Source organism: Ceratosolen solmsi, unplaced genomic scaffold (genome assembly GCF_000503995.2).
Source record: "Ceratosolen solmsi marchali unplaced genomic scaffold, CerSol_1.0 scaffold23, whole genome shotgun sequence".
In the NCBI taxonomy this organism is placed as follows: Eukaryota; Metazoa; Arthropoda; class Insecta; order Hymenoptera; family Agaonidae; genus Ceratosolen; species Ceratosolen solmsi.
In genome coordinates this window covers 4,505,167-4,516,274 of record NW_011948430.1, presented here as the reverse complement: position 1 = coordinate 4,516,274, position 11,108 = coordinate 4,505,167, and the positions used below count along the sequence as shown (strand labels likewise).

At 43.3% G+C, this 11,108-nt stretch overlaps 1 protein-coding gene across 1 annotated transcript in view; it reads right to left on the bottom strand.

Annotated features, from left to right (window-relative positions):
• Positions 1–9,622, bottom strand: part of chas (chascon) — a 42,579-nt gene extending 32,957 nt beyond the window's left edge. The window contains exon 1 of the mRNA XM_011501992.1: positions 9,573–9,622. The gene's annotated coding sequence lies outside the window, so the exon portion shown is untranslated. The remainder of the gene's footprint in view (positions 1–9,572) is intronic.
• Positions 9,623–11,108: the final 1,486 nt, after the last annotated feature.

The following is an 11,108-nucleotide window of genomic DNA, read 5'->3' as shown; positions in this document are numbered from 1 at the left end:
GCCCCTCGCCCTTCCACTCGCACGCACGCGCGCGCACACACGCTCTCTCTCTCTCTCTCTCTCTCTCTCTCTCTCGCTCACACACACGCACACACGCACACCATCTAACTATCTCTATCTCTATCCAACTATCTATCTACGTATCTATCTACATATCTACCTAACTACTCAACCATCCATTCATCTATCTGACCAAGTATCTATTTGTCTGACGAGGAGGTCGCGCTCTTATCAACACCACGACCGCACCCACGCAGATTTTTTGGGTGTGGAGGCGCCGGGAAAATTATCGATATTCATCGAGGGTCTCTCTCGTAGGCGTTTTGTTTTCGTTTCAAGACTCGCGAAATATAACCTGGACTTCCTGTGCGACTTTTGAATGACGTGACGAATAAAGGAAGGCAAAAGAAAAAGAAAGAAAAGAAAAAGAAAAAAACACAAGAGCGTTTCTTTGTCCGTAATGCGCGTATTGTACGATGATTTGTATTTTATGCTTCAACCTACTTTCCCATTATTGCGCTTAATAATTTATCGAATGTTTTGTTAAAGTGCCTTAATAGTGACACCGAAATTATATTTAAGCCTGGATAATTTTTATACCACAGCACCGGCATTATTATTCTCGACAATATTGTAATTATGCCAGAATGTGAATATTATTCACTTCCCTTATATTCGTGCTTTTCTATTAATAATTGCATATAATATCGCCTCTTTATCCTTACGTATAACACATCTTTGCAAAGCAATGGATGATTGTCGGGATTCAACTATTGAATAAAAAATCTTTCTAACCTCGTTAAACAGATATCGATCGACATTAGAACTTATAATGTGCGTATTATATCATTGGAAACGGCCATACAAGACTTACATATAGAGAATTGTTCTAACTGCGTATTCTATGTATCTTAAATTCTGCATCGTGATGTTTTATTTATTATAAAGGAAATAACATACGCATGCACGCGATGGAAATTCAAGATTCCACCATTGTTTACATAATTAGAAAGTAGTATATCGGCTGCTCGTAATCTACAGCGCACGAAATTCGTTTCTCGAAATTCCTCACCTGTATTAGTTTTCGAGCCATTGTTATCAAGTTTGTTTGCTCACTTCCGATTATATCTCAACATCTTATTGACTCGTAATATGTTATTTGACTGTGAATTGAAAATGAAATTGGTAACATTATTTAATTAGTAGGCTAGCGTTGATCCTATTATTTATCGATAGCTTATCAGACGTATAATGGAGCGGATATTTGTATTATATAGTGCTCTTAGTATTTTATTATCAGTATTGCGAGAACAAAGAATGCTTAAGTTATTAAGAATTTAGCAATTCGCATCATTTGATATGTAGCCGATAACGATCGTTCGCATATGGAAGGCAAAAGTTCCAATTCTCCACCTTTATATTAATTTTATAGCCTGGAATCATATCAATAATAATGAAGATGCCAACGACGACGAAGACGATAAAGATAACGATAACCACGAGGATGTCGATTATAATAACAACAACAACAACAACAACAACAGCAACAACAACAACAACATTTACTATAATAATAATAATAATAACAACACTAATAATAATAATAATAATAATAATAATAATAATAATATATTATTATTATTATTATTATTATTATTAGTGTTATTATTGTTATTGGTTGTTGTTGTTTCATATGTAGATGAATTATTTCATACTTTTGTAAAGATTCAAATGTAAGACTTTTAATAAAATCCAAAAATCAAGATATCAAGAGAGAGAGAGAGAGAGAGAGAGAGAGAGAGAGAGATGAAACGCCAGAGGGAGTAAAGCTGAAGCGACAATTTTCCTTTACTCGAGGCCTCTCTATTGGCATTATGGCACATTTTTCTCTCTCAACGTATGCATAAAAAAAAAAAATGCTAATGGAAAAGCCACGATTAACAATCGATGGAGTGACGAAAGCAACGAGCTATTGACATATTAAAATGGAAGATGTGAATTTAGTCTCCGACTGAATGCCCATTGGGGCATCAAGAAAATTGCCAATCAGCTAATTTCAATGGGAATGAATGCCAGTAAGCGCATTTGTGCGTTAAAGCTAATGCATCCCTCGGTGAGCACAATCAAAACCATCAACGCGTGTCGACGGCGCACTTAGCCGCAACCCCAAGCGTGATAATACGGTATGTGCGTGGCCGCGCAATCGTAATCCCAATCGAATCGCCGTAGTTGCCGAAAAAAAGCCTCGGCGCCACGGCGCTGCCCATTGCGCAACGCGTGCACCTGCGTGACGGGGAACGACAGCGTCGCGACGCATCTGAGGGGAAGGTGCCTTCTCCATGATTCAACGATAAAAATCGAAGGCTCGTCTGTCGAAGCGTGAAAAGACATCGCGACTAAAAGCCGAGAGTGTAAGATCGACTCGTTTTGTGATATCCTTCGGGATCGGAAGCACGCTTCCTTTTTTTTGTCCTCGACGTTTGCATGAGAATAAGCCATTATGGATGTTACGTTCGTCGATGCATTTAGTTCAATGCCGATTCGTCATGGCTTTTCTAGTGACGACGACGACGACGACGACGACGACGACGACGACGACGACCACGACGACCACGACGACCACGACGACGACCACGACGACGACGACGATGACGAGTCTTGTTTCTTTTATTTCTTTAAAATTTTTCTTCTTCTATTTTATTTTTTTTTTCCGTTTCTGTTTTGTTGTTTTTTTATTCCGTATTATTCGTTGTTTTGCTTTGTGGTTTCATTAAATGCCAATGATTTTGTGACGGACGAGTGTGATGGATTTGTTATCGCGGCTGATGGAAAACTCATTCTATGCGCTTGTTTTTGTCGGCCGAGCGAGTCTTTGTCTCTCAATTTCGTTTGATTAAAGCGGGCCTTTTACGAGGCAATTCCTCATAGATTCAACGATAAGTTAGAAAAGTTCAGTTGCACAAATGCTTGGCGACGATTTACAATCAGCGGTTGAAACACTTTAATGCGTTAAACTGGTTTTGAATTAACTTATTGGGACTATTTCGTTAAAGTAGTGTGCCTGCTTGCTTGCCGAGTAAACAAATTAATTTTAACGTCCGATCTTTACATTGACGAGGGAAAAACAAAATCCACAGATTTAATGAAATTATCGCCGGCCGATGAGAGATACTCGAGCAAAGTGCATAAAAAATATTCGGCGGAAGAATTTACGAGCGGCGTTGAAAAATAAAAAGCGTAAACGACCGCACCTTACATCACACTTCGGCATTCGTTGTTGAAAGAATCGTCCTCCACGAGGATGCAAATCCAGCCGAGCACCGTAGTGCATAAAACGGAAAAAGCGTTCACGCTTTATTATCCAAAGCAAAAAGAAAGAGGCAAAAGGAAAAAGAAAAGAAAAAAAAGAAGAAAAAAAAAGCGGTAAAAGAAAAAAAGGAAATAGCACGTACAAGCTCTCAATGACTGCCACAACGATCTTGTAATACTTGAATTTCAACACTGTACTTTCGAATGTAAACACACAGCGCGATAAAAGAGCCCTGCCCGTGACTTCGTGAAAAGAGTGCATCGAGCGCCGCCGTAATAATAAAACGCTCCTCCTTTTTAATCTCGGCCACGCGATGAGAATCAAAGAAGCACGCGATAAAAATCCGAGTCCTCGGTCTGCCGAGCCGTAATAACGAGGCCGATAAAGCAACGCGACGCCGGTCCCACCAGCCGAATAAATCGCCCGGCAAAAAGGTGCCAAGGGCCGAAAAATTGCGGCTCCGCGATAATAAACATGACAATTAGAGCGACGCCGGTGCGAGTAACGAAAATCCGGTTTCTCCGTCGGCGCGGTGACGTAGGCTCGAGGAGGGGCGGAAGCGGACAGAGCGGGGGACCAGGCGACCTGGGCGTTTAAATCGCCGCGTCTGGCTTGGTTCGGCACTGCACTACTGTAACGCGGGGTGGCATTTTCCCAGTGTGACCCAGTGATTTAAATGCGCGGTCGGGAAACCGGGCGCTATTCGCGCGAGCTTTGCGTGGATTTGGTTGCAAACTCATTAGCGCTGGCGTTGGCGTTGCGCAATGTCTCTTGGCCTTTGCCGAGAACAACAGCTACAAAAATAGATTAGCACCTGTTGGTGAAATAAGGATGTGCTTGTTCTTAATGCAGTGCCGGAGTCGCTCGATACGAAAAACTCGCGCTCGTGTGGGAATAATCGTCGCTGGCCGTGAATAATGGCATCTTTTGTTGACTTGGTTACTGTCATTTCTATTTCCATTATATTATTCTTATTAAGCCGCTATTTCCAACGACCCAGCCACGTTAACGCCTTTTTTTATTCCACACTCTTTTCTTTATCTTTTGTTGTTGTTGTTTTCTCCCCCCCCCCTCCCCTCGGTTTTCGCCCCCCCCTCCCCTCCCCTCCCCCCCTACCCCGTTTTTTTGCTTGTATTAACGAAATTATTCATCGACTGAGTTTTGCATTTCTATTGAAACGTCCTGGCTCATTTGAATGGAGCGAAGGCCGTGCTCGCTGAACTTGTCTAATCGACTTTTTTTGTTTTTTGTTTTATTTTTGTTTTTGTTTTTTTTTTTTTGTTTTTCATTGTTTTTGCGTTATGTTTTTTGTTTTGTCCCCGTCGTTAAAGAATGTAATTGAATTATTAAATGACGAAAATAACGCTTAATTCTTGGGAGATGAGTGGTGCCCGTAGGCGAGCTCATTTAAACTCATCGCTGCATTTTTTAATGCGCGCTGCCATGTATTTGTATTTGTACGTCAAGTATAGAGATTCTTTTGTGTTTATGAATGAGACGGGCCGCGGCGATAAAACCAATGCCTCTGATATATGAACTTGAATTTAAAACGAAACCTTTATCGTTATCATTATTTATTCAGCAAATAACAAAATACCAGAGGAGTATAAAACTAACGTCCCAAACATTCTAAAACATGTATGCAATTAAGAGGCCGTGCAGTTCCCGCCGGACGGATCGAAGCACTCCAATATAGCATACGCATACTTTTACAACCGACACGACATTTTATCGGAGCGATAAAAAGCATCAGCGTAAACGATTAACATCGCTTACGTCCGTCACAAGGCCTACGTTAAAGTGACAGGCATTTATCCGTTTTATATAAAGGACGTGTATAGGCACTGTCTGTGTCCGCCTCTCTCTCTCTCTCTCTCTCTCTATCTCTCTCTCTCTCATCTCTTTCTCTCTCTCACTCTCTGTTTCCAAACCCGTCTCTCCTCTGCCCCTTTCCATGCCCCGCCAACCGTTACGATCTCGCAACGGCTGATTTTACGAGACGGACCAAGCGGAACACGCCGACTCCCCGGTAGCAGCGCACCCCGGTGAGCGGTCCATTCAGGGCGAGCACATCGTGGGTGGTCGGGTAGCCACAACGGCGCACCACGTGATCTCCCCAAGGACGCCGATCGCGAGGAGCACCTGTTCCGGCAGGATGCGCGAGCTTGCGCTTAATCCGCCGCGGGCGAGAAGGACCCGAGGACTTATATATTCCTCGTAGCACTGGTGCACTTTGGTGCTCCAAAGTCGCACTCTCAAGGACGTCTGTTTGAATTTACGGCACTCCGAAGAGGACGTACTTTCAATTTAATCTATTTTCTTCTTTTTCCTCCATTTTTCTTCTTGTTGTCCTTTTTTTTTCGCCCTTTTTTCCCCTCTCTTTTCATGTTTTTTCGTTATTTCATTTTCTTTCGTTTCGTTCTCCTTCTCTGCTCCCCGTACGCCCCCGGATCCCTCCCTCCCTCCCGCCCCTCCATCATTCGCCAGACACCACAGGCGAACGAATTCAGCCTTGTGATTAAACTGCCCGCTGCTGATTTCATTCGATTTGAGCGGCTGTGGTGAGCGAGCGCTTTGCAAAATGCAGCCGATTCGGCGTTACTCCGCTTCGAAAGCCTTATGCTTCCCTGCTCTTTTCGCAGCGGAGGAAAAAACTCGTTACGCAGTTCTTAAAATAAGCTACGCGATAAATCTCCGACGGCGATGCAAAATAATGGCGCGTTGGTTGTCGCGACGACCTTGAATGTTTGCCAACTAGTTTGTTTAACTATTTATCATTTGCCGGGTACGGGCGAGCGAGGAATTTTCTTTCCCCTTCTCTTTTTAATCATCTCCGTATTTTCCCGTACTTTTGTTGCTGGTGTCTTTGTTTTTCTTCTTCGTTGTTTTGTTGTTTGTCGTTGTCGTTGTCGTTGCTGTTGTTCTCTCGAAATCATGGGTCCGGATTTTCACGATTTCACGATAATAAATTGATGCTCGTTGGTAAATAAAGTTGGGCGGCTCGGGATTTTCTTCCGTCCCCTCCAGAGTCCTCATCGACAAGCTAATTATTCCACTCCATACCACTCCATATTATTTCCCTCCTCTCACCAAGCCACCTCCTCGCCACTTTTCAAAATCCCGAGAAAATTGCAATTCGATTCGTATCATTATTCCGGGAACTTTCTCCCGCGTTTTCTCTCTGCGCTATTTCGACGCGAACTCCTAGCCAAATCCAAACACCCATCGCATCCTACATCATACATCATCAGAAAACAACGAGTTGTCTATTCGATCTCATACAGATAATAAAAGGATTCTTTCCGCGAGACTTTTATTCCTCGCTCATTTCCCATTTTCGTGTATTTTTTGCTTGTTAGGCGTTTCTTTTCTTTTTCTCTTTCTCTTTCTCTTACTTTTTCTTTATTTTTTTTTTCTTCCTTTTTTCGAAACAAATAAATCAGAGCCTCGATTAGAGAATAATTATGAGAAGTGCTTTGAAACATTGCTTTTACAATTAAGATTCGAATTAAGATTGTATTACAAGGCAACTCCTAACTGACGTATTAGCTTTTGTGCGTGTGCGTGCGCGTGTGCGTGAGTAATAGAAATCATCGATGGACTATAGACCTTCGTCAATGGGAATCAATCAAACGATGATTCATTTAGAACGAAAATTATGAAATCTTAATGCCATCTCGTTATTTAGCCTATCATTTATTCCAATTGACTCGCATGCCGCAGCATTATCTCTTCTTTACGCTAAAACTTCCTTTAATAATCCATTATATCGTACGACACACGCAATCATTTTACCATTAAAGAGTGATTCGAATGGGGGTGCGCACTTGTCGCGGGAAAACTGGCAATTAGCTCGGGTCCCATCAAACAGGCCCAATTGTAGGAGATGAATATAAGATAATTTAGGTGCTGGAAGAATAGAATATAAAAGCAAATCTTAGAACGTAAATCTGTTGGTCTTGGTGTAAGGGGGAATCCACCGACCTGCAGAGCAAATACGAATTTTTAAGAGCCTTTTAAAGAATAATCGTGGCCTAACTGTTTCTTTTTATTCAACTCCCCAGAATACAACAATTGCAGAATTGCATTAATAAAGTGCTCGTCATCTTGAAGAAAATATGCATGAGCGCGAATGATGAACTGGTTACATTGTAATTATTCGCATGAAATATAAAGCAAGCGATTATATTAGAGGCGTTCGCCGCCTGCCCCCCCCACTCACTCTCTCTCTCTCTCTCTTTATTCCTTATTTTTTTCATTATTCTTTTTTTCCTTCTTCTTTTTCTTTTCCTTCGTTCTTCCAACCCCACCCCCCCTGCCCCATCCCACCCCAAAGATTACGTACGAAACGCCTGACGAATTTCATGGTCATGATTAAATAAGACTTTTAAAAATTACGGACCCTTATTATGATACATAACATAGCCGTTGAAAGCACCATTACGTTACGTATTTACAACTCGACACGAAGCCTTCGGAATATAGCCATTGTTTTAAAAATAAACACGCTGATTATTCCGATTGGATTTTCACATGAAAAGAGGCGGTTTTCGAAATGTTTGCCAACGATACCGAGGCTGATAAAAAGGAGCAACGGGTTCTCACAATAAAGTCATCGGATAGCCGATGTATTCGCATCGACGTTACAGCTTCAACGCGGCAAAACGCGAAGGAAAAACGTGGCGCGCGGGTGGGCAAACTTATTGCTCAATGATCGCGATGCTTATCAAAATAACAGGTGCGTGTACAAACATTTATTTATTGCGCTTTCTAAACACCGAGTAGCAGTGCAGTCGAATATAATATAGTTGGCTAAATAATCATAACACTTTTCGGAGAATCATAGTGAAACTCCGACGTTTATTCCACGCGTATGTTAAATGTCGTACAAATTAAATAAATTGCACATCGCGCTTAAATGCTTATTTATTAACGTAATCGGATAAAGTGCCACACGTCGTTGAATGCAATTAAATGTAAACTGCTTTTAAATATCAATGTACATACATTCGTTGGTTGGCTGGTTGGTTGGTTCATTTGTTTGTTTAAATGCTCGTGTGTGCACATGCAGAGTATGTATATGACTATGTGTGTTTGCGCGAGAGCGAGTATGTTTATGTAAAATATGATTTAATTCTTACCAAGTGGTTTTCTTTTCTTGACTTTGCAGGAAACGTCCTTCTCTACACGGACAGGCACTTATTCAATATTTCTAATAATTTAAAGCAGCGTTAACTGTTTTCAATATCTATTTGCAAAGCATCCTACGCACGCATACGTAATGACGCCATTTAAAAACTCGTAAAGATTATTTTATGCACGTGTGTATGATAATCAAATTGCACGTGTAGCCTTTTAATAAAGCGAGTGTGAATCGACGATGCGTTTTAGGCAAACGATGCAAATGCGGAGCGATCCCAACCGAACAGTTTCACTTGGCGCAATAATAATAATAATAATAATAATAATAATAATAATAATAAGGCGTATAGAGAAGGAGTGGAAAAAGCGCGGCGCAATCACAATTTTAAACGACGGCGACGTCACTCCCATCGGCAGGGTCGTCTAAGGTCGCGGTTCCGAGGCACAACCGGGATGCGGGAATCGGAACGATGACGCACACAAGCGAGAGTCACGCGGTCGCGTCAACGCGAGTCCTCCCTTCGTCCGGCGATGATAGAGGGAAGTCAGTGGCACTCGACTGCTTCAGCCAAGGGCTCGAAAGGCTCAGCGGGGCTGCTATTAATACGCGGCTCGAGGGTTGCGTTCCGGGCTAGCGATTCAAGGGAGTCGTTAGCGAGGCACTCGATTGAGGGGGAGAGGTGTCGCGCGGCCGTTTGCTCAATGAAAGACGGCGCGCGTACGAGGAGCTTCGGCACCGAGGCACTTTCTTCGTCGAGAAAAGGCGCGCATCCGCACTCTTACGTAATATCACTCGCGGGCGTGGGTGCGTCCTCGTCGTCCGGTGTAGTGGAGTGGGGAGAAGCAGCGAGGTAACGAAGTGCGGCTTTTTCCTTGAGTGTGCGCGCGCGCATACACGTATTCGCCCGAGTGAGACGGGGATAGAGCGAGCGAATGAGTGACCGTCGTTGCGTGCGCGCGCGCGTACCTGTACTCTCTGATTATTTGAGCGCGCGCGCGTTTTGCGTGGGAGTGGGTGTGGGTGCGCGAGCGAGAGAGCGAGCGCGAGTGCGTTCGCGCGCGATGGAACGAGCGGGAGTGAGTGGGAGAGAGGGAGAGGTCCTTAACGAGCGAGACTTACTCGCGCTGGGCCTCGCGGCTCGCCCTCGGCTTCTGGCTGCTGGTCCGGGAGCCGCGGTTACTCTGGCGAACGGCGCGAGATCCGTCGGCCGTGGGACCGCCGAGATGGCGGTGGTCGCGTTCGGGCGGGAGGGGGACTGAAACGCGGTGGGGATCGCGCGGCCCGAGCGACGGCCACGGAATCTTGAATGGCGAGGGAGAGCGAGAAGGAGGCGCCCGAGTGCGCGAGCGCGTTGGTGCGCGCGTGGATCGCCGTCCCTCGTCGCGGCGTCCGGGAGAGTCCTGGACGCGCGGGAGGCCCGATTACGTAAAGCTGGAGTCCAAGAGGGAATGTGGGCTGCGACGCCACTCGGCCGCGGAGCCGAGGAGCACGCGACTTTTAAGAGCTCGGGGCTCCGAGCGAGCGCGCGGATCCTCTCCTTTCATTGATGAAAGCCCGTGGCCTGACGAGCGCACTCACATTTATAAGGGCCGCCGCTAATGGCACTCTAAAGGATTATTTCACGTCTTATTTCACGAAGGCTTTATTTATCTAAGCACGGCAAGGGCTCGGGCTCGGGCTCTCGGACTCGGGCTTATTTGAAATTAATGGCCGGGCTTGGGCGAGGCGAGAAATGCCGAGGATAATATGCTTCAATGGGATTTACGCGTACTCTTTTTTTTGCTTCCATTGTGTTGCAAAAAGTAGAGGGAGATGGGCAGGGTAAGACCCGCGTGTGAATATAAATACATTCCACAGGCGTTCGATAACTCCAATTTTGATATTATCGAGCTTAAGTTACAGCTGTCCGCTCGCTACTTTGAAATTGACGCATTCTGCTTGTTGGTTTCAAGGACCGAGCCGACCTTACAAATTTAATCTGTTTGCAAAGGACATTTCAATCATTCGCTAATTCGTATTTGAAAATTCCGCCTCACATCTAAATAAACGCTCATCCTTAATGACCCTTTTATTAATAACAATGCTAATAATTCGTGCTATTTATACGAAGATATTGGAAACTTATTTTGCTGATCCAAGCTTTTAACGTACAAATTATGCACCTTTCATTGTATCTCCTTGAAGCGAAAAAATATATTATAAGAAATTTAATTTGAATACTGCTTATTTACATATTTTATATAACGTCACCACGTCGAAAATGCACATTTGTTAATTTCTTCGGCACACTCTTATTCCTCTCGTATATAATATCTTTTAAATATCACAATGCATTTAAGCATTGATGTGATAAAAATTTATTTAATAATTATATATTGTCGTATATGGTTTTGAAGTCATCGAGACACGAAAAGATAAATCTTGATATCGTGCACGATTTAATAGTAAACGAAATTTTCAATTCAAGCGCGGAAAATAAGTCGTTAAAACTTTAGTCCTAAAGTTAGGATACTGAAGATAGACATTCAAAAAAAAAAAAAAAAAAAAATTGTACCAAAAAATGTGAGCAAAGTGATGAAATTAATTGTATTCAAGATGATTAACGATAATGTACTTCATGCTGCTACTAATCACAAACCTATAAGCGTCACAAGC